Below are 23386 nucleotides of genomic sequence, written 5' to 3'. Positions count from 1 at the left end.
GCGCGCAGATTGTCTTCGGCATTGCAAGGCGGGTTCTTCTCCAAATCCGGCACAACCGCCATAGTGAACGGTGTCCGGCCTCCCAGTAAGGTTGTACTCCTCGGCTTCTGTGCTTCAATAATGGCCATCTCCACATGTCGAGCAAAGATGAAGGGTCGGGGCATTTTTACATTCGCCACCCTAAGTTCGTAGGCAAGCCGTCTATTTGAAGAGACGGGGATCCTCAGATCCAGATCACACCACCTTCTCCCGAGCAAGCATTCCGTAGAGCGCGTCCAAAAGAAGCCATCCCATCATGTCCGATCGTTGCAGCCCTGCCCGTTGCTCCCCTAGCTCGAGACCAGGGGATTGGGAAAAGTGTTCCATCTCTCACAACTGCTTAATAGAGCTGCAGGCCAAAGGGTTCCTTCCGCCCACATTCATGGTCCCCGTCCGATCCGGACTAGCCACCTATAATGGCGGGGAGCAAGTGGAAAGATTCCCTAATCCATCTCGGGGGGAGCGGGTATGCCTTGTCCCATATCTGCTAAGAGGCGCTGGGTTTCCAATCCACCCATTCCTCCGCGGGCTCCTGGAGTTCTACGGCCTCTAGTTGCATAACCTTACTCCCGCCTCCATACTACACATCGCGGGCTATGTCGCCCTCTGCGAGCTATTCCTGGGCTGCGAAGCTCATTTCGAGCTATGGAAGAGGTTATTCTGCCTCGTCCCCTGCAACCAGGAGGGATCTATATATCAAGTGGGCAGAGCCGAAATATGGCGCATCGCCCAGACCGGATACCTGTCCGGTACTCCAAAGAAGGCGTCCGAAGACTGGCTTTCAGAGTGGTTTTATGTCGATGATGTTCCCCTTCCGGACCCAGTCCGGACAGGCCTTCCTGAGTTTACCAATACTCCACTGAAGAAACGCCAAAGCTGGCGCCCTCGGAGCCCCCAGGAGGAAGACAATAGAGAAGTCCTCTACCTGATGAGCAGGATAAAAACCTTGGCCAAATCAGGATTGACAATAATCAAAGTTGTGTCAATATGTATAATAAGGGGAGTGCAGCCACTTCAATATATGGGGAAACCCATGTGGCACTTCAATGGAGAAGACGATGCCTCCCGCTGCGGCCGCAAAGGTCCGGACTCCGCCACGTCTTTGGCGAGGATACTGTCTGATTTGTACAAAGGAGAAGAAGAGGAGTTCCTTCGCATTAAACCGCGGGATGGATTTTCCATGTACAACCCCCGAAGCTGGGTAGGCCGTCATCCTTTACTCGACTCTGTCCATCCATACCTTCTTTGTCACAATTATTTACCTTGCCGTTTCAAAATCAGGAACTAAGGAAGGTCGTGAAAGAGTTCAACAGCCCCTCTCCGCAGCCAGAGGATCTCGGTCGGGCTCTCGACCCCGGACTTGAAGAAGATCCGGACATATCCGTGGAATTTGTCAACGGGACATTCTGCTAGGCAAGCAGCGGCGGCTCTTTAGTGGCCATCGTCGCGGATTATCCTGGACTGCTTCCCGTGTCGCATGTAAGTAATGTCGGGGCTCCGACCTTCCGAAAGGAGTCCTTCGTTATGTTGTACCTTATGCTCACACGCCGTATTTTTATAGAAACGACAATCGGGACGCCGTGCGGGACCCGCGGGGGCCTCTCAGCAAGAGGCGCCCAGTCAAGGCAGGCTCAAAAGGAAGGCGGTCAGGACCGAGACGCAGGCGCGGAGGTATTCATTAAACTTGCCCCGTGGTTATTTGGTCTTTTGGCGAGACGTGATGGCTTTAATTATGTCCTGGCAGGAAACGTCAAACTATATCCGGAGACCCTACCGGCCACGCCTCCAGCAGCCGGATTCCTGAACGGGATTCATGGGCGGAGGTGTATGTGGGGACAGTGCTGAACTGTCCTCCTACGGAGGATACGGATAGACTTTTCGTCACAAATTCTGAAGTGGAGAGTGCCATGAATCACCGGCGCTGACGGGCTGTACTTTGCGGTGGTATTGTTTCCGAAGAGGCGTTTAATGCCTTCAATTCCGGACACGCATATATTCGCGCTGCTCAAGACAGACTTGCCAGAGCAACGGACCAGTATGTGAAGGATATACGGGTAAGAAAATTAAATAAGTATGTGTAGTAGTAGCCCCCAAGACTTGAAACAGTTGGCACAGCTGATTTAAGGATCATTAAATGTGTAGGTTCTTGTAGAGAAGAATGCCCAGTTGTCTCAAGAGCTGGAGGAATGTAAGGCCCAAATGAAGGCCAATCCTGCCGAACTAGAGGAATCCAAAAAGGCCTCTTCTGGTAATAATTTCCTTCTACCAGTTTGTTTGTTCGGCATGTTTTATAAATCCAACGAAAGATTCGGCAAACATTCCCGGAGGAAATCCGAAGACTATGGGGGATAATGAGATGCACCTGCTAAGTCAACTGAAGGCGGGCGAACACGTGTTGATGCAGTCTATCCAGGAGAAAAATAAGCTCCAAGATGCTAATATCCAACTAAGCGTCGAGTTGAAAGATATTCGGGCTTAGCTCGCGGACTACATGAAGGAGAACAGGAGGCTTCGACGCGGCATTTATAGTAAGTGCTTGAAACAAGCTGCAAAATAGTTCGGCGAGGAAGCGAATTTAACAAAGTTGTGTCTGTAGGTATGGTGACGGGCCGTCCCGGAGAGGAGATGCCCGGATCCGCAGGCAATATGCTGCAAGATCTTTAACAGCTGCATGAACTAGCTCGGCAGGTGATGCAGGGTATTGCCCAGGCCGTGTGGCCATCCGCTTCCCTGCCAGGAGGCATGAGTGAACTTGTGGAGATGCTCAAAGGAGCATGGCAGCGCTTCTGGTTATGGAAGATATCAGCTTGCCGGCAAGGTGCAAGAGAAGCTTGGGCCATGGTGAAGACGTGTTACGCCAAGGCTAACCCAAACCATATGGCCGAAGTCGGACTAGTGGGGTCAGATGGACAAGAGATACCCGTTAGTCTGGTATATGACCAAGTAGCGTTAGCTGCAAGGTATTCCCAATAGGATTGTGAGCTAGACAGCCTGTTAGATGGTATAGAGGAAGAGTACAGCCAGTCTAAATGACTATGTAATTTGAATGGGCTTATGTACTCCCTTCGGATTGAAAATCATTTGTCATGGCGGACCTTTTCGCTTCAACCCCCAGACCCGACAGTCCGGGGTGTATCCGAATACCCGCACAGTTATGAAAAATCGGGGTATGCGTGGAAACCATGCATAGGGGTCATAAGTGCTTGAACAGACAAGTACCCAACTAGTTATGTTATATTACATTAATAGTAAGAAACATCTTCCACAGAGAATAGTTCCGTTAGGGGTTCCTTTCTCTGGGTGTGCATGCATCGATGTGCATGTCCGAACTGCGAACAGAAGCGCGGGAAACAAAACATCTGGGTATTTACATTGTAATGAACGAGAACATCTTTTGTTCACCAACCGACTATTCCCTTAAGAATGCTAGCTTTCGGCTTCACCCAGTCTGAGGTACACATCCGGCTCAACCGGCAGTAACAATCACAGAGGTGCTCCCCTTATGCCCTAGCTGAATTAACGGGAACGTAGGGCATAAATACAAGAGCCAGGCAACCCAGCATGGCCAAAACTTAAGTCATATCGATGCATATAATGGTGAAGAAAAGGCACATATGGAAAGAAAAATGCATATGTGGCTGGCAAGAAGCCATTAAAGTAGTTATATTTAGCTTCCAAATAGGAAGCCCCCAAGTATAGTGGGCATGCATAGTGCGGCCGAAGTGATCAGGGCATCCGTACAGTTTTAAGGTTGTATGTTAAAAAGGAAAAAGAGGGCGAGAAACGAAGAAAGAGAACATAATTGAAGAGGCAGAGTTAAGGAGACGAACACTGAGTTCGGCACTAGGCGTAGAATCTCCGGAGTCTAGCCGTGTTCCATGGGTTCGGCTCGAGTCTGTTATCAGATGCACTGCACAGACGGTACGCTCCTCTGGTGAGAACTTTATCAATGATGAAGGGACCCTCCCACTTGGGTTTGAGCTTGTCCTTCTTCTTCTCGGGGAGGCGTATAACGAGTTCGCCAATGTTATAAGTTTTGGCCCGTACTTCTCTGCTTTGATACCTTCGAGCCTGTTGCTGATAGAATGCAGAACGGGCTTTAGCGGCATCATGCTCCTCTTCCAAAGCATCCAAGTTGTCATGCTGATCTAGCTCGGCTTCCTTCTCTTCATACATGCGCACGCGAGGTGAGTCATGGATTATGTCGCAGGCAGTACTGCTTCTGCGCCTTACACCATAAAAATGGTGTGTATCCGGGGGTACGATTCGGCATGGTCCGCAGCCCCCAGAGTACAGAGTCGAGTTCCTCGACCCAATGTGTGTCTGATTCCTTCAAGGATCGCACTAGTCTGGGTTTAATGCCGCTCATGATGAGACCATTTGCACGTTCGACTTGACCGTTTGTTTGGGGGTGATAGACAGAGGTGTAGTCGAGCTTAATGCCCATTTTGCCGCTCCAGGTTTTCACATCATCGGCTGTAAAATTCGAGCCATTGTCAGTGATGATGCTGTGGGGGACACCGTAACGGTGTACAACCCCTGATATGAAGTCTATCACTGGTCCGGATTTGTCCATTTTAACTGGTTTGACTTCTATCCATTTGGTGAACTTGTCCACCATGACCAATAAGTATTTTTTATTATGGCTTCCCCCTTTAAGGGGTCTGACCATATCCAGCCCCTAGACCGCTAAAGGCCAAGTTATGGGGATTGTTTGGAGAGTGGTAGGGGGCATATGGCTCTGATTGGCAAATAGTTGACAACCAACGCAATGTTGGAAGGGGTCATGTGCGTCTGCCTGGGCTGTCGGCCAGTAAAAACCTGTTCGAAAGGCCTTGCTTACGAGCGCTCGGGCTGCCGCGTGGTGCCCGCCTAGTCCGGAGTGGATTTCGGCTAAGAGTTGCCGCCCTTCCTCTTCGGAGATGCATTGTTGGAGCACTCCGGTGGTGCTCTTCTTGTAGAGCTCTCCTTCATGGACTTTGTAGGCCTTAGAGCGTCGCACAATACAACGTGCCTCATTTTGGTCCTTGGGGAGTTCTTGTCTGTTTAGGTAGGCCAAGAAGGGCTCGGTCCACGGGGCGATGACAGCCAGTATTTCATGGGCCGAAGGTGTTATTTCGGTGGCAGAGCCTCCGATTATGTCAGATGGTTTAGAAACTGGGGTTGTGTTTGGAGCCGGACTAGTAGTGCCGGACTCCCCTTCCCATGCCACGGACGGCTTCAACGGCCTTTCTAAGAAGATATTGTATGGGACGGGGTCGCGTTTAGCACCGATGCGGGAAAGGATATCGGCCGCTTGATTATTTTCTGTGACCACATCGTGGAATTCGAGCCCCTCAAACCGAGCTGACATTTTGAGGACGGCATTGAGATAGGCCGCCATTTTTGGGTCTTTGGCGTCAAAGTCTCCATTTACCTGAGATATTGCGAAGTTCGAGTCCCCGCGTACTTCGAGGCGTTGGATGCCCATGGAGACTGCCATCTGAAGACCATGCAACAGAGCCTCATATTTGGCTACATTGTTGGAGTCTGTGTATAATATTTGGAGTACGTATTGAATTGTGTCTCCGGTGGGGGATGTCAGCCAGTACTTGCGACTTAATAGGCATCTTGCTGTGGTTTGTATGTTATGTCAGCCAGTACTGGCCCGCTGTGGTTTGTATGTTATGTCGAACGAAAGAAGCTCAATAGCCCATTTGGCAATCCGGCCTGTTGCGTCGCGGTTATTTATTATGTCATTGAGTGGTACTTCGGAGGCCACCGTGATCAAACACTCTTGAAAGTAGTGTCGTAGTTTCCGGGATGCCATGAAGACCGCATACGCTATCTTTTGATAGTGTGGGTACTGAGATTTTCATGGAGTGAGGATGGTGGACACGTAATATGCCGGCTTTTGGAGTGGGAACTTGTGTCCGTCTGGCTCTCGTTCGACGATGAGCACTGCGCTCACAACTTGGTTCGTTGCGGCTATGTATAATAGCATGGGTTCGCCAATAGTTGGCACGGTCAGGACTGGGTTTGTGGCCAAGAGTGCCTTTATTTCTTCCAGTCTGGCCATGGCCGCATTCGTCCACTAGAAGTGTTCGGTGCATCGAAGAAGGCAATACAGAGGTAGTGCCTTTTCTCCTAAACGGGAGATAAAGCGGCTTAAGGCAGCCACGCATCCAGTTAATTTCTGGATCTGCTTGAGGTCTGTTGGGATTGCCAACTGTGACAGACCTTGGATTTTTGCCGGATTTGCTTCAATTCCTCTATTGGAAATGATGAAGCCGAGCAATTTCCCGGAGGGTACCCCGAAGACACATTTCTCCGGGTTGAGCTTGATGTCGTATGTTCGGAGGTTGTCGAACGTAAGCCTCAAGTCGTCTATTAAAGTTTCAACGTGTCTTGTTTTGATGACCACGTCGTCTACATAGGCCTCTACTGTCTTGCCGATTTGTTTTTCCAGGCATGTCTGAATCATGCGTTGATAGGTTGCGCCGGCGTTTTTGAGCCTCAAAGGCATGGTGTTAAAACAGAAAGGGCCGTATGATGTAATGAAGGCCGTTGCGGCCTGGTCGGACTCCGCCATCTTGATCTGATGGTATCCGGAGTTTGCATCGAGGAAGCACAATGAGTGGTGTCTCGCGATGGCGTCGATGATTTGGTCAATGTGCGGGAGGGGGAAGGGATCCTTAAGGCAAGCTTTATTGAGGTCCTTGAAATCGACACATAAGCGCCAGGATTTGCCCTTCTTTGGTACCATTACCAAGTTTGCTAGCCAATCCGGATGTTTGATGTCTCTGATGAATCCGGCCTCGAGTATCTTGGCTAGCTCCTCTCCCATGGCTTGCCGCTTAGGCTTTGAGAAGTGCCTAAGAGTCTGCTTGACTGGCTTGTATCCTTTTAGTATATTGAGGATGTGTTCGGCCAGCCTGCGTGGGATGCCCGGCATGTCCGAAGGGTCCCAGGCGAAGATATCCCAATTCTCATGCAGGAAATCTCGCAGTGCGGCATCTATTATGGGGTTCAACTGTGTCCCAATTGAAGCTATCTTTGTAGGGTCCGTTGGGTGGACCTGGAATTTGACTATCTCGTCCGCGGGTTTGAAGGAGGTGGATTTAGGTCGCTTGTCGAGTATCACGTCGTCTCTGTCCACTGTTGCTCGCAGCGCTGTTAGTTCTTCGGTCGCAAGGGCTTCTGATAATGCTTCCAGGGCATGAGCGGCGGTTTTATTTTCGGCGCGGAGTGCGACGTCCGGGTCGCTAGCTAGAGTGATGATTCCGTTGGGCCTGGGCATTTTGTGTTTCATGTACCTGTAATGGGGTATAGCGGAAACTCATGAATGCGTCCCGCCCCAAGAGGGCGTGGTATCCGCTGCTAAACGGGGCCACTTGGAATGTAATTTCTTCAGACATGTAATTCTCTGGCATGCCGAATACCACATCCAGCGTGACTTTTCCCGCGCATCGCGCCTCCCGACTAGGGATGATTCCCCTGAAGGTTGTGCTGCTTTGCTCAATGCGGCTCCTGTCAATTTCCATCTTGTTAAGGGTTTCCTCGTAAATGAGGTTTAGCCCGCTTCCGCCGTCCATGAGCACTTTAGTGAGCCTAAAGCGATCCATGATTGGACTAAGGACCAAAGCGGCTGGTGTTCGGACTGTTTGGAACTGAGGTTCGTCACTAGCATTGTAGGTTATAGCCGCGTCGTTCCATGGGTTTATTGTTGCCACGTGGCAAACTTCAGCGAGGCTGCGCTGAGCTTGCTTGCGCCTATTATTTGAGGCGAAAGTCTCGAAGACTGTAAATACCATATTGTTGTTTCCAGCTGGTTGTTGTTCTGCTGTATGGTTTAAGAGGATATCCTCGCCGCTCTTTGCTACCTACCGGAGTATCCAACATGCTCTAAGGCTATGAGTTGGTGTAGTATCCGGTGTGCTGTGAATTTTGCACGGTCCACTGAGCCATTCTTCCAATATGGTTCCGCGCCTTGTATCAGGCTTTGGTTTTTTGGTAATTGAATCGGGTAACTTACGAGAGCTTGCCCTTTTTGATCGGACGAAGGGTTTAGTGAGGGCCGGATTGTCCCAGAAGTCCGTTTGGGTTTTCCAGGTGCTTTCCATCACTCAGTACTTCTGCACTATGGCCGCTAAGTCAGCAAAGTGTACTATGTCACGGTGACTTATAGCATTGAGGATCCCTTTGTCTGTGCAATTGTTGCAGAAGAGGAAGATTGTGTCTTCCCCGCGATAGTCCTTAACCTTGTTTAACACAAGGAGGAATCTGGCCCAGTACTGATGTACTGTCGCTTGTGGCTCTTGTCTGATTTCTTGAATATTGAATAAATCTGGGTGGGTGGGTGGATTTGAATCTGAATCCCGACCCAATCTGAGACCCAGGGGCAAGGAAGTTCCTGAGCTTAACGGCCCGGGCTCTAGGATGCTGCCCAATTTTTTTGACCCGTCGCCCGATCCTAAGTTCAGGGTTTGGGTTGTGTCCTCCCGCGAGCGGGTGTCCGACTCAGAGAGCTCGGAAATCCGGACACAGTTCATCCTCAAAATAGAGGGAAAATTCGTATGATGCTCCTCCACTACCGCGATTTCGTGGGTGACCAGCGGAGAATAAATCTCCCTTTGGTCGGGTTTAAGCCCGATCCGATCATAGTCTGTAGACACACCCAGGGCGGCGATGCGATCCAAGAGCTCATTAAGGGAAGAGAGCTCCATTGGATCCATCTGTTCGGCGAGTTCCGAACTGACATGGAGGCTGTTTTTGATGACCTGAGAAGTCATTGTCGGCGCGACAGCCGATCGGGCGGTCATGAAGAAACCGCCCAGACGGAGAGTTTGGCCTTGGGCCAGTGCTCCTTCAAAGGTGATGTTGTCCCTGACAACGAGACGAGCCATCGAGCCTTGCAGCGGCGACACAGAGAAACTCTCAATGAAAGCACCAATGTCATTGTCAAAACCGGCAGATCTCGGGTAGGGGGTCCCGAACTGTGTGTCTAAGGCTAATGGTAACCGGAGGCTGGGGACACGATGCTTACCCAGGTTCGGGCCCTCTCGATGGAGGTAATACCCTACTTCCTGCTTGATTGATCTGGATGATATGAGTATTACAAGAGTTGATCTACCACGAGATCAGAGAGGCTAAACCCTAGAAGCTAGCCTATGGTATGCTTGTTGTTATGTCCTACGGACTAAACCCTCTGGTTTATATAGACACCGGAGGGGGCTAGGGTTTCACGAAGTCGGTTTACAGAGGAGGAGATCTACATCCAAATCGCCAAGCTTGCCTTCCACGCAAAGGAGAGTCCCATCCGGACACGGGACGAAGTCTTCAATCTTGTATCTTCATAGTCCAACAGTCCGGCCAAAGCATATATTCCGGCTGTCCGGATACCCCCTTATCCAGGACTCCCTCAAGGGGCGCTTGCTGCCCCGATATTTTGAAAAGTTGTTAAGTGTGGATGCGCCTGAGGGAGTCCTGGATTCGGGGGTCCTTAGGTGTCCATCCTATTCGATATGGGCCGGACTGATGGGCCGTGAACATAAAGCAGAAGACTATCCCCCATTGTCGGTGTCAAAACCGGCGGATCTCGGGTAGGGGGTCCCGAACTGTGCATCTAGGGCTAATGGTAACAGGAGGCTGGGGACACGATGTTTACCCAGGTTCAGGCCCTCTTGATGGAGGTAATACCCTACTTCCTGCTTGATTGATCTTGATGATATGAGTATTACAAAAGTTGATCTACCACGAGATTGTAGAGGCTAAACCCTAGAAGCTAGCCTATGATTATGATTGTTGTTCTTGTCCTACGGACTAAACCCTCTGGTTTATATAGACACCGGAGGGGGCTAGGGTTACACAGAGTTGGTTACAGAGGAGGAGATCTACATATCCGAATCCTTAAGCTTGCCTTCCACGCAAAGGAGAGTCCCATCCGGACACAGGACGAAGTCTTCAATCTTTTGTCTTCATAGTCCAACAGTCCGGCCAAATTATATAATCTGGCTGTCCGAATACCCCCAAATCCAGGATTCCCTCAGTAGCCCCTGAACCAGGCTTCAATGACGATGAGTCCGGCACGCAGATTGTCTTCGGCATTGCAAGGCGGGTTCCATCTCCGAATACTCCAAGGTAAATTTCGAACACATGAATCATGTCCGGCTCTGCAAAATAAATTCCACATACCACCGTAGAGAGCATAATATTCCACAAATCTAATCTGCTGATAACTTTTCCTAGCGTGACATCACATCGTGGCCCGGTCGTTATGAACCGCTTTTTCCAGCCTACCACCACTCGTGTTGCGAGGCGGTTTTATTGGCACGTCTTGTCGAAGTAGAGATCGTATTCCCCTTATCGCGGGATTCTCATCAATACGTGCGTGGGTAACCCAACTACGCCAGTTGGCATGACTCCTTGATAACCCACAAGTGTAGGGGATCGCAACAGCTTTCGAGGGTAGAGTATTCAACCCAAATTTATTGATTCGACACAAGGGGAGCCAAAGAATATTCTTAAGTATTAGCAGTTGAGTTGTCAATTCAACCACACCTGGATAACTTAGTATCTGCAGCAAAGTATTTAGTAGCAAAGTAGTATGATAGTAATGGTAATAGTGGCAAAGGTAAATATAGCAGTATTGTAGTGATTGTAACAGTAGCAACCGTAAAGTAAATAAGCGAAGCACAATATATGAAAGTTCGTAGGCATTGGACCAGTGATGGATAATTATGTTGGATGTGATTCCTCATGTAATAGCTATAACATAGGGTGACACAAAATTAGCTCCAATTCATCAATGTAATGTAGGCATGTATTCCGAATATAGTCATACGTGCTTATGGAAAATAACTTGCATCACATCTTTTGTCCTACCCTCCCGTGGCAGCGGGGTCCTAGTGGAAACTAAGGGATATTAAGGCCTCCTTTTAATAGAGTACCAGACCAAAGCATTAACACATAGTGAATACAAGAACTCCTCAAACTACGGTCATCACCGAGAAGTATCCCGATTATTGTCACTTCGGGGTTGTCGGATCATAACACATAATAGGTGACTATAGACTTACAAGATAGGATCAGGAACTCACATATATTCATGAAAACATAATAGGTTCAGATCTGAAATCATGGCACTCGGGCCCTAGTGACAAGCATTAAGCATAGCAAAGTCATAGCAACATCAATCTCAGAACATAGTGGATACTAGGGATCAAACCCTAACAAAACTAACCTGATTACATGGTAAATCTCATCCAACCCATCACCGTCCAGCAAGCCTACGATGGAATTACTCACGCACGGCGGTGAGCATCATGAAATCGGTGACGGAGGATGGTTGATGATGATGATGGCGATGAATCCCCCTCTCCGGAGCCCCGAAGAGACTCCAGATCAGCCCTCCCGAGAGAGATTAGGGCTTGGCGGTGGCTCCGTATTGTAAAACGCGATGAAACTTCCTCTTTGATTTTTTCCTCCGCGAAACGGAGTATATGGAGTTGGAGTTGAGGTCGGTGGAGCAGCAGGGGGCCCACGATATAGGGGGCGCGCCCCCACCCTCGTGGACAGGGTGTGGGCCCCCTGGCCTTCATATTTTGCCAGTATTTTTATATTTTCCGAAACTTATCTCCGTGGATTTTCAGGTCATTCCAGGAACTTCTGTTTCTGCACAAAAATAACACCATGGCAGTTCTGCTGAAAACAGCGTTAGTCCAGGTTAGTTTCATTCAAATCATGCAAGTTAGAGTCCAAAACAAGGGCAAAAGTGTTTGGAAAAGTAGATACGTTGGAGATGTATCAACTCCCCCAAGCTTAAACCTTTGTTTGTCCTCAAGCAATTCAGTTGATAAACTGAAAGTGAAAAAGAAAAACTTTTACAAACTCTGTTTGCTCTTGTTGTTGTAAATATGTAAAGCCATCATTCAATGTTTCAGCAAAGATTATGAACTAACCACATTCACAATAACACTTAGGTCTCATGTTTACTCATATCAATAACATAATCAGCTAGCGAGCAATAATAATAAAACTCGGATGACAACACTTTCTCAAAACAACCACAATATGATATAACAAGATGGTTGTAACACCCACGATGCGGCTATATCTCCCAAGTGTCGAAGCACGACTTAGAGGCATAACCGCATGGTGGTTTTGTCGCAAGAAGGCTCATCTTCACACTATCCCATGTAATGAACAAGAATAGGATAAAGAGAGTTGGCTTACAATCGCCACTTCACACAATACATAAATTAAGATCATACATCATTCAAATACACTCATAGACCGGCTACGGTCAAGCTCAAATGAAAAGAAGACAACCCCAAATGCTAGATCCCCGATCGCCCCGACTGGGCTCCACTACTGATCATCTGGAAACGATACATAGTAACGACCAAGGGCCTCATCAAATTCCCACTTTAGCTCAGTTGCGCCATCTGCGCCAGTATCCTCGGTACCTGCATCTGTTTTGGTAGAATTTGTGAGCCACGGGGACTCAGCAATCTCACACCCGCGAGATCAAGACTATTTAAGCTCATAGGTAGGAAAAGGTGTGATATGGTGGAGCTGCGGCAAGCACTAAGCATATATGGTGGTTAACATACGCAAGTGAGAGCGAGAAGAGAAGCAACGCGTCGGTCGAGAAGCTAGAAGTGATCAAGAAGTGATCCTGAAAAACTACCTACATCAAGCATAACTCAAACCGTGTTCACTTCCCGGACTCCGCCGAGAAGAGACCATCACGGCTACACACGCGGTTGATGCATTTTAATGAAGTCAAGTGTCAAGTTATCTACAACCGGACATTAACAAATTCCCATCTGCCTCATAACCGCGGGCACGGCTTTTGAAAGATTATATACCCTGCAGGGGTGTCCCAACTCAGCCCATCACAAGCTCTCACGGTCAACGAAGGATATACCTTCTCCCGGGAAGATCAGATCAGTCTCGGAATCCCGGTTCGCAAAACATTTCGACAATGGTAAAACAAGACCAGCAAAGCCACCTGATGCGCCGACAAATCCCGATAGGAGCTGCGCATATCTCGTTCTCAGGGCACACCGGATTGTCCAAACTTCCGATAGGCCAGCCCAGAGTTGCCCCTGGTGGCCACCGGCGGTTGACAGGTTGGACCAACACTCACGATGAGCACTGGCCCGGGGGGGGTAAATAAAGATGACCCTTGGGCTCGCGAAAACCCAAGGGAAAAGGGCTTAGGTGGCAAATGGTAAAACCAAGGTTGGGCCTTGCTGGAGGAGTTTTATTCAAAGCGAACTGTCAAGGGGGTCCCATAAATCACCCAACCGTGTAAGGAACGCAAAATCAAGGAACATAACACCGGTATGACGGAAACTAGGGCGGCAAGAGTGGAACAAGTCACCAGGCATAAGGCCGAGGCCGACCCTTCCACCCTTTACCAAGTATATAAGGTGCATTAATTTAAACAGGAGATATTGTGATATCCCAAAATATCCATGTTCCGACCAGGAACAAACTTCATCTTCACCTGCAACTAACAACGCTATAAGAGGGCTGAGCAAAAGCGGTGACATAGCCAAACAATGGTTGCTAGGACAGGTTGGTTAGAGGTTTAACATGGCAATAGGGAGGCATGGTAAATAATGGCAGGTAGAGCTAACATAGCGATAGAGCGAGTACTAGCAAGCAAAGATAGAAGTGATATCGAAGGTATGGTCATCTTGCCTGCAAGGTTCTCAGAGTTGTCGAACGCTTGATCCTCGTAAGCGTTCTCAACAGGTTCCTCGTGCACGTACTCGTCCCCCGGCTCTACCCAAAGCAAGAACACAAGCAAAGGAACCACAATAAATCACGGTGCAATGCACAAGCAACATGATGCAATACATGTCATGATATGCCACTACAAGAATTCTGTTAATACGTGACAGTCTGTGTCCGTCACAGACCTGCGCAAAACCATCATGGAAGGGAATCCATGACGGATTTAAAATCCGTCATGTATATCGTGTCATAATTTGACCACCGGACACTGCATGATGAAACATCCAAAACCGTCATGGTCCGTGACGATTCTTGACCGTCATGGACGACACTTAACTAACATGCTCATAACGGTGTTAACTTGTGTGCCACATCAGAATCTGACATGGATCTGATGTGGTGGCCCATAAAGTAATTGGGCCAATAAGAATTTTGGCCCCTTCTAAGACAAACATCCATGTAGTAATCAGCCTAGTTGGAACTTTTGCCCGTTAAATTTTAGGTATGTCCAAGGCCCACTGGTTTCATTCTCAACAATTAGCCCATCTCATTTCTCTTGGTCCATGCAAATTCTTAGCCAGTGTAAATTTAATAGAAGATATACGGTCATGTCGTTAAATAAAAGAAAAAATACATATGGTCCTCAAAAAACAAATACATACACACAGCAGAAAAAATTACACAAGCTTTAAACTACGGATATTTCCGTACAATGCATCTGCAAGGACCAGCAGAACGCAAGAAACTAAAAATACAAACACCCAATCCTAATTCTATGCAAGCGTGCGGGCATTCAGTGGATTTCTCGACGGAGATTCGGCCATCCCACCAACATCATCGGAGAGAGAACCTTGTCCGCCAATATCAGGCCTCAACCCATGGTCGACATTACCTACGCGTGGACAAACCTTAAGACAGCATCAAAAATGAAAAATCCAAGTATAAACGAAGGGGGACCTGGTGGGGCGATGGATGTGGGACCGTGGCGATGAAGGATGGCAGCCTCCCAGCACGGCGCATCCCCGGCTGCTGGGCCCGGTGGCGGCTCTGTGCATCCCTGCGGTTCAGGACGCCCACGACGGGATTGGTCGCTCCTTGCAGCGATATGGCCGCGACATGCATCGACGATACCGACTCCGAGTTGTGGACTAGATCAGGCTTCAGGGACTGGATCGGGCAGTGGAGGCTAGAGGTGAGGGAAGGGGATGTGGTAGGGGAGGATGCCCGTGGCCGCGCCGTGATCCTCCCAGGGTTGCCGTGGACTCGTGGATCTGAGCGGGATCTGGCCAGAGGAGAGGATACTACAGCGGCGCGGTGGGAGTGCAGGTGGCGCGGCCGGTTGAGGGGTAGCTGGGCACGGCGGGGAGGCCTCGGAACGGGAGGGTGTGTGCACGACGGGGAGGAGCCAGGAGGGGAGGAGGGGAGTACGGCGGGCTACCGGCATGAGAGGAAGAAGGTGGGTGGATGTGGCTGCTGCTGTTCGAGTTCGGGCGGCATGGGGGCACTGGTCACGGGTGGAGATAGCTCGTGGGTGGGGTGAAGAACACTCGAGAAAGAGGGGAGGTTTGCTAGCCATCGGATCTTGCATGAGCAGACGGTTTAGATCTGCGATCCGTGGGAGGGTTTGGTCAACCAATCACAGCGCGAGTTTTCTCTCACACCGGATCGCCACATCGGCAGGGGGCAGGGGCACTCCATTTCCTCGTATATGAAAAAGGAGCAGCAGTCCGTCACGGCTTGGACAATGTTAAAAAAGGCCTACTAGTCCTTCTATGAGTTTCTTGTTGCCGGCCATGACGGATTTAAACAATAAATTAGACTATGTTGATTCTCATATAGATGAAATTCAAAAACTATATTTATACATTTTTAAGTTAACATGAATTTATATTTGGAATCACATAATATATATAGAGAGAGATGTTGTGTATGAGTGCAAAACTTTATGTCTGCAATATTATTATTTTTGCGAATTTATGTCTGCAATCTGTCAAACCAGTTAAGTAAACATGAATTAAATTTTGAAGTTGCATATTAAATATATATATATATATATATATAGTTGTTGTGTATGAGTGCAAAGTTTTACGTCCGCAATATGTCGCACCACGATTTCTTGACAAACAGGTATAGACTATTCAAGGTGAGAGGTGCACGGTTCGATCCATATCACACTTTTTTTACTAAAACTTTTACTATAGGTGCATTATTAGAAGGGAAATGATTGAATGCTCCTTTAGTAATGCAGGTAGCATTGTTGTCACGCGCTAGTCTCTTAACCCAAGAGGTCTTGGGATCAAGTCTTGATTACATTTTTTTATTAAAATTAAAATCCATGGTCTCTGAAAAAAAAAGAACATATGGGCTTCGTTGGGTTTCTAGGCACATTCACATCTTGCTGGTCGATGACGGTTTCCGTGACGGATGAGAGAAAACCGTCACATACTATGACGGATTCTCAGAACATCATCACAAATCTGTCATGGATTAACAGGTTTCTTGTAGTGTGCGAGATGTGATATGCAATGCATATGCGTGCTTCAGGAGGAAAAAGGATGAACAAGGCATCAACTTGGCAAACCAAGTATGCCGCTGGAAAGATGAGATGATTTCAGTTGAAATTGATATAAAGATCACCGGGAACGGATGCACGGTTTGCAAATGGCAAGCAAGACAAGAATGACACAAAGCTGCGATTAACAGCACGATGCTACTTAGCATGCAATAAGAAACTATGCTACAGCACCCCCAACATAAAAACAAAACATATGGCAGTGATCTACAGGAGATGCTTTACAAAAGAGGAACACTGAGCTACGGCTAAATCACATCATAATAGATTCAAACAAGCATGGTGAAAGTGCAAAAAATATCAGGTTGGACATGGCATAAACAGCATCACGAAGCAATGTTCAGAGCAAGTTTTCAATATGCTACAGGAACTTATAATAGAAAAATAAGGCATGGCATGAATCTACTCAAAGCATAGATCAAAAGTACCTTACTGACCATAAGCCAAAAGGGATCAGAAAATATGATGGCACCCACGTAAACATAGCAAGTTTCGTTAACAGATTCAGCAAACAAAGCATGGCATTAGCATAATTACGAAGGCACCTTCGTGAGCTCGATGCACTCACTACAGAGCACTTCATGATAAACTAAGCATACATACATCAAGAAGACATGTCATAGAAGCTATACATGGCAAGAAACAACATCATAGCATACACGGATCAACTACAACAACCTTGGCCAAATGGAATAACATGTAAACAATCTGCCAGGAAACATTTTTAAGCAAAACTAGAGCACGAAAATGACATGCTAGACTACTCCATAATTTCAACCAGGACCATGGACGGATAGAGCATAACCATGTTTTCAAAACACCCTTACTGAAGTATCTCAAAATATGCATGGATCTCTCTGTAGCAACATATTTACATGGCATCAAAATTACAGCAGAACAGGGACTAAAAACAGCATTATCACGAAGCCTAGTTTGCATGCTTGTGCTAGTCACCACATTGATCACAAAAATACATGGTAAGCACCTCTGTAAATAAGACATAGCCTAGTTCAAAACACATTTAGGGATCAAGTCCATAGAATGCCTACATCAATCATGGCAAAAATGACAAAAGAGCTCGTTCTGATAAGAATCTGAAACTAACATTATGAAGCCCTCTTCCAACAGCATTTCGGGCATCAAGATGAGCTCAAATGTAAATGATGCAATGAGATGAAATGATGTACTCTTCGAGGCGAACAAATAGGTATGCTACACGCCCAAAACTGAGCCACGGGTGCGAAGATGTGATGCGATGAAGATGCAACAATTTTATCACAGATTATGACAGCGGAAAAACGGGGGGAAGAAGTCAACCCTTGCTTTTCCAGCTCGGATCTGGCCGGATTTCGAGGTCGCTGGAGCTGTCGGTCGCAGAGGAGGCCGGAGATGGAGAGGAGGACGCCGGAGGAGAACGCCGGCGGTCGGATCCGGGCGCTCCTCGCCGGATCCGGCTTCTCAGGCGGCGAAGGCGGGGCTGGAGGCGCGGACGACGCCGGACGGCGCGGGTCGTCGGAGCCGGGGCCGCGGGCGGCGCGGCGGCGCGAGGCGGAGGCGGAGGCAGCGGAGGAGGCCGGCGACGGGGCGGAGGAGCGCGGCGGCGCGGCGACGCGGGGCTGGCGACGGCGGCGGAGGCCGGCGACGGGGTCGGGCGCGGCTGCGCGGGCGAGCGGCGACGGAGCGCGCGGGCCGGGCGAGCTTCCTGCGGGCCCGGCGGGCCGGTGGCGCGGGGGCGGCGGAGCGCCCACGTGGAGAGCTCGGATTGGACGCGGGCGGCGGGGCGGACGTGTCCGGCTTCGCCCGGACGTGTTCGGCGGCGGAGAGGGAGCGGGCTAGGGTTTGGGGATTCGGAATTTCGGGGGAGTGCACATATTTATAGGTAGAGGGAGCTAGGAGTGTCCAAATGAGGTGCGGTTTTCGCCCACACGATCGTGATCCGACGACGGAGAGCATGGAAGTGACTTAGATGGGTTATTGGGCTGTATTGGAGGGGTGTTGGGCTGCAACACAAAAGAGGCCTTTGCGGATATGCGGATAACCGTTGGAGTACCAAACGAGCTCCAAATGACCCGAAACTTGACAAGTGGTCTACCGGTGCTATACCAGGGCCACTTGGCAAGGCTCGGTCCATTCCGAGAACGTTTAACACCCGCACACGAAAAGAGACAAGAGGGGTGCGCCGGTGCACGTGGGAGTGTCGGATGGCGAAACGGACAATGGGGAAAATGCTCGGATGCATGAGACGAACACGTATGCAAATGAGATGCACATGATGACATGATATGAGATGCATGACATGAATAAAATGCAAAACAAAAGACAAAACCCAACCACAGAGGGAATATCATATCACATAACCGAAAATGGCAAGAGTTGGAGTTACAAAATTGGAAAGTTACATCCGGGGTGTTACAATGGTATCTCGCTAGCCCTTTCTGAGACCGCAAAACATAAATGTAGAGCACCTTTAAAGATCAAGGACTAACTAAACATTGTAATTCATGGTAAAAGAGATCCAGTCAAGTCATACCCGATATAAACTAATAGCAATACATGCAAATGACAGTGTGCTCTAAGGCGGGTGCTTTTTAATAAGAGGGTGATGACTCAACATAAAAGTAAATAGATAGGCCCTTCGCAGAGGGAAGCAGGGATTTGTAGAGGTGCTAGAGCTCGACTTTAAAATAGAGAGATAAATAACAGTTTGAGTGGCATACTTTCACTATCAACGCAACAACTATGAGATGGTGATATCTTCCATACTACATGCATTATAGGCGGTTCCCAAACAGAATGGTAAAGTTTATACTCCCCCACCACCAACAAGCATCAATCCATGGCTTGCTCGAAACAACGAGTGCCTCCAACTAACAACAATCCTGGGGGAGTTTTGTTTAATTATTTTGATTTGCTTTGATCTTTTTGATCGTGGGACTAGGCATCCCGATTACCAGCAATTTTCTCGTGAATGAGGAGCGGGGTCCACTCCTCTTGAGAATAACCCACCTAGCATGGAAGATACAGACAGCCCTAGTTGAAACATGAGCTGCTTGAGCATACAAAACAGAATTTCATTTGAAGGTTTGGAGTTTGGTACATACAAATTTACTTGGAACGGCAGGTAGATACCGCATATAGGAAGGTATAGTGGACTCATATGGAATAACTTTGGGGTTCATGGAGTTTGGATACACAAGCAGTATTCCCGCTTAGTACAGGTGAAGGCTAGCAAAAGACTGGGAAGCGACCAACTGAGAGAGTGACAACAGTCATGAACATGCATTAAAATTAATCAACACCGAGTGCAAGCATGAGTAGGATATAATCCACCATGAACATAAATATCGTGAAGGCTATGTTGATTTTGTTTCAACTACATGCATGAACATGTGCCAAGTCGAGTCACTCAATGCATTCAAAGGAGGATACCATCTCATCATACCACATCACAATCATTTTAATAGCATGTTGGCACGCAAGGTAAACCATTATTACTCATAGCTAATTAAGCATGGCATAAGCAACTATAATCTCTAAATGTCATTGCAAACATGTTCATTCATAATAGGCTGAATCAGGAACGATGAACTCATCATATTTACAAAAACAAAAGAGGTCGAGTTCATACCAGCTTCTCTCATCTCAAACAGTCCATCATATATCGTCATTATTGCCTTTCACTTGCACGACCGAATGATGTGTATAATAATAAGAGTGCACGTGCATTGGACTAAGCTAGAATCTGCAAGCATTCAAATCAAGAGAGAAGACAAAGTAATATTGCCTCTAAATTAAATCAAGAATCATGCATAAGAGAGCCGTTAAACATTTTCAATATGGTCTTCTACTCTCAACCCCCAAAAGAAAGAAAAGAAAAGAAAACTATTTACACGGGAAAGCTCCCGACAAGTAAAAGAAGAACGAGAAATCTTTTTGGGTTTTCTTTTAATTACTACTACAGGCATGGAAATCAAACTAACTAATTTTTTTGGTTTTTCTTAAAGTTTATCAAACACACAAGAAGAAATCTAGAAAAAGGATTAACTAGCATGGATAATACAATGAAAGAGTATGAGCACCGACAACTAGAATAGTGTGTGAACATGAATGTAACGTCGGTGAGAAATATGTACTCCCCCAAGCTTAGGCTTTTGGCCTAAGTTAGTCTATGGCCATGGATAGCCTGACTGATATCCGTAATTGGAGCTGGGGTCGTACTGAGATGCAGCAGCCATTGCCTCCTCAAATGCTGCTTGACGGCGGGCTGTTTCCGCCCTCCTCTCGTATTCATTTGCCTCCTCCCTGGTGACAACATACCTTCGTTCTGCCTGATAATCAAAAAGGGTAGGAGCAGGGAGATTAATATGGATAGCACGACATTTGTCAAAGATTAGTCGGTATTGGAGGAATTGGTCATTCCTCTCAAGTAATTGATAACTAAGCATAGCATTATGATCTAAATAAGCGAGAGGCAACTCCGTATCATTTTCATGTATAGGTATCTCAAGATAATTAGCCACACGGGTTGCATAAATTACTCCCAAAAAGTTTCCAGCTAAACCATTATGATGCAACCTATGTGCAACAATTGCCCCCAAGTTGTATTGTTTATCACCTAATACAACACTCTTGAGAACACAGAGATCAGGGACACACATGTGACATACTTCATCTTTACCATTAATGCATCTACCAATGAAAAGAGCAAAATAATGTATAGAAGGAAAATGAATGCTCCCTATGGTAGCTTGTGTTATGTCCCTAGATTCTCCCATAGTGATACTAGCAAGAAAGTCTTTATATTCAGATTTACCAGGTTCATTAACACTTCCCCACTGCGGGAGTTTGCAAGCAGTAGTAAAATCTTCTAGGTCCATGGTATATGATTTATCATAAATATCAAACAGGACACTTTGAGAATTGCGCGATGACATAAATTTAAACCTTCTCAGAAATGAATCAGTTAAATATCGGTACTGCGGGCACTTATCTTGCATGAATGCCTCAAGGTCGGCATTATGCACATATGCATCAAATTCATCCTTGATACTGGCTGCAACCATAAACGGCTCTAACGACCATTCACAAGGCCGCACATCAGCTTCCCTTGGTGGTTTGTCGTCCGGCTCATGTATCGTGAGCCTGGGTCCTTTCTTTCTTGAACAACCACCTTGGTACATTTTCTTGAACATATCTCTTTTTCTGCAATATTTCTAAAAAATTTAGTAACTTCAAAATAAAAGTAAATCAAACTGAACAAGATTGATAGCAACTACTCCTACAAGTGCCTAGAGCCTATATCATACATTAGAATTACTTGGGAGCTCATAAATTTAACATGCAAGCTCAAGAACAGGGTCACCAAGGCAGCAAGAATTTGCAATAAATAAAGCACTAGAACAGAAACTAATTGGACCAATTGAGGAGTCACATACCAAGCAACAATCTCCCAAAGCAGTTTTGCAAATGGAGCTTTGAGCAAGGAGATCAAAAATTGCAGCAAAATGAGCTAGAACTCGTGCTTGAGATGGATGGGGATTTTTTTGGCAGGAAGATGGAGTGTGTGGGTGCAGGAATAAGTGGAGGGGTCCACCATGGGCCCACGAGATAGGGGGCACGCCCAGGGAGAGGGGACGCGCCCTCCACCCTCGTGGCTAGGTGCTTGACCCCCTGCAGTGTTCTCAGTGCCTAAAATCCTCAAATATTTCATAAAAAAATAATACTAAATTTGTAGGGCATTTGGAGCACTTTTATTTTCAAGATATTTTTTATTGCATGGATAATTCAAAAAACAGACAGACAAAACTATGTTTGCTTTATTTATTCTAAGTAACAGAAAGTAAAGAGAGGGTACAGAAGGTTGTGCCTTCTAGTTTCATCCATCTCATGATCATCAAAAGGAATCCACTAACAAGGTTGATTAAGTCTTGTTAACGAACTCATTCCGAATAACATGAAGCCGGAGAAATTTCGAAGTGACACTAGGTTACCTCAACGGGGATATGAAAATCCCCAATAATAAGAATATCATACTTTTTCTTTGCAGTAGGAAGAGTAAATTCAAAACCTCCAAATATAATTGATGGAATTTTCCCAATAGAATTTATGCTATGAACTTGAGGTTGTTTCCTCGGAAAATGTACCATGAGCTCATTTCCATTAACATGAAATGTGACATTGCCTTTGTTGCAATCAATAACAGCACCTACAGTATTTAAAAAGGGTCTACCAAGGATAATCGACATACTGTCGTCCTCAGGAATATCAAGAATGACAAAGTCTGTTAAGATAGTAACGTTCGCAACAACAACAGGCACGTCCTCACAAATGCCAACAGGTATAGCAGTTGATTTGTCAGCCATTTGCAAAGATATCTCAGTAGGTATCAAGTTACTTAATTCAAGTCTACGGTACAAGGAAAGAGGCATAACACTAACACCGGCTCCTAAATCACATAAGGCAGTTTTAATATAATTTCTTTTTATGGAGCAAGGTATAGTGGGTACTCCGTGATCACCAAGTTTCTTAGGTATTCCACACTTAAAGGTAAAGTTAGCAAGCATAGCGGAGATTTCAACTTCAGGTATTTTCCTCTTATTAGTGATGATATCTTTCATGTATTTAGCATAAGGGTTTGTTTTAAGCATATCAGTTAAGCGCATGCGTAAGAAAATAGGTCTAATCATTTCAGCAAAGCGCTCAAAATCCTCATCATCCTTTGTCTTGGATGGTTTAGGAGGAAAAGGCATGGGTTTTTGAACCCATGGTTCTCTTTCCCTACCATGCTTCCTAGCAACAAAATCTCTCATGTCATAACATTGATTTCTTGATTGTGGGTTATCAAGATCAATGACAGGTTCAATTTCTATATCATTATTGTTACTAGGTTGAGCATCTACATGAACAACATTATTAGCATTATTATCAGGTTCATGATCATCTCCGGATTGTGTTTCAGCATCAGAGATAGAAGTATCATTAGGATTCTCAGGTTTTTCTACATTAGGTTCACTAGAAGCATGCAAAGTCCTATCATCTTTCTTTTTC

Source organism: Triticum aestivum, chromosome 7B (assembly GCF_018294505.1).
Source record: "Triticum aestivum cultivar Chinese Spring chromosome 7B, IWGSC CS RefSeq v2.1, whole genome shotgun sequence".
NCBI lineage: Eukaryota > Viridiplantae > Streptophyta > Magnoliopsida > Poales > Poaceae > Triticum > Triticum aestivum.
This window is presented reverse-complemented; position numbering follows the sequence as displayed.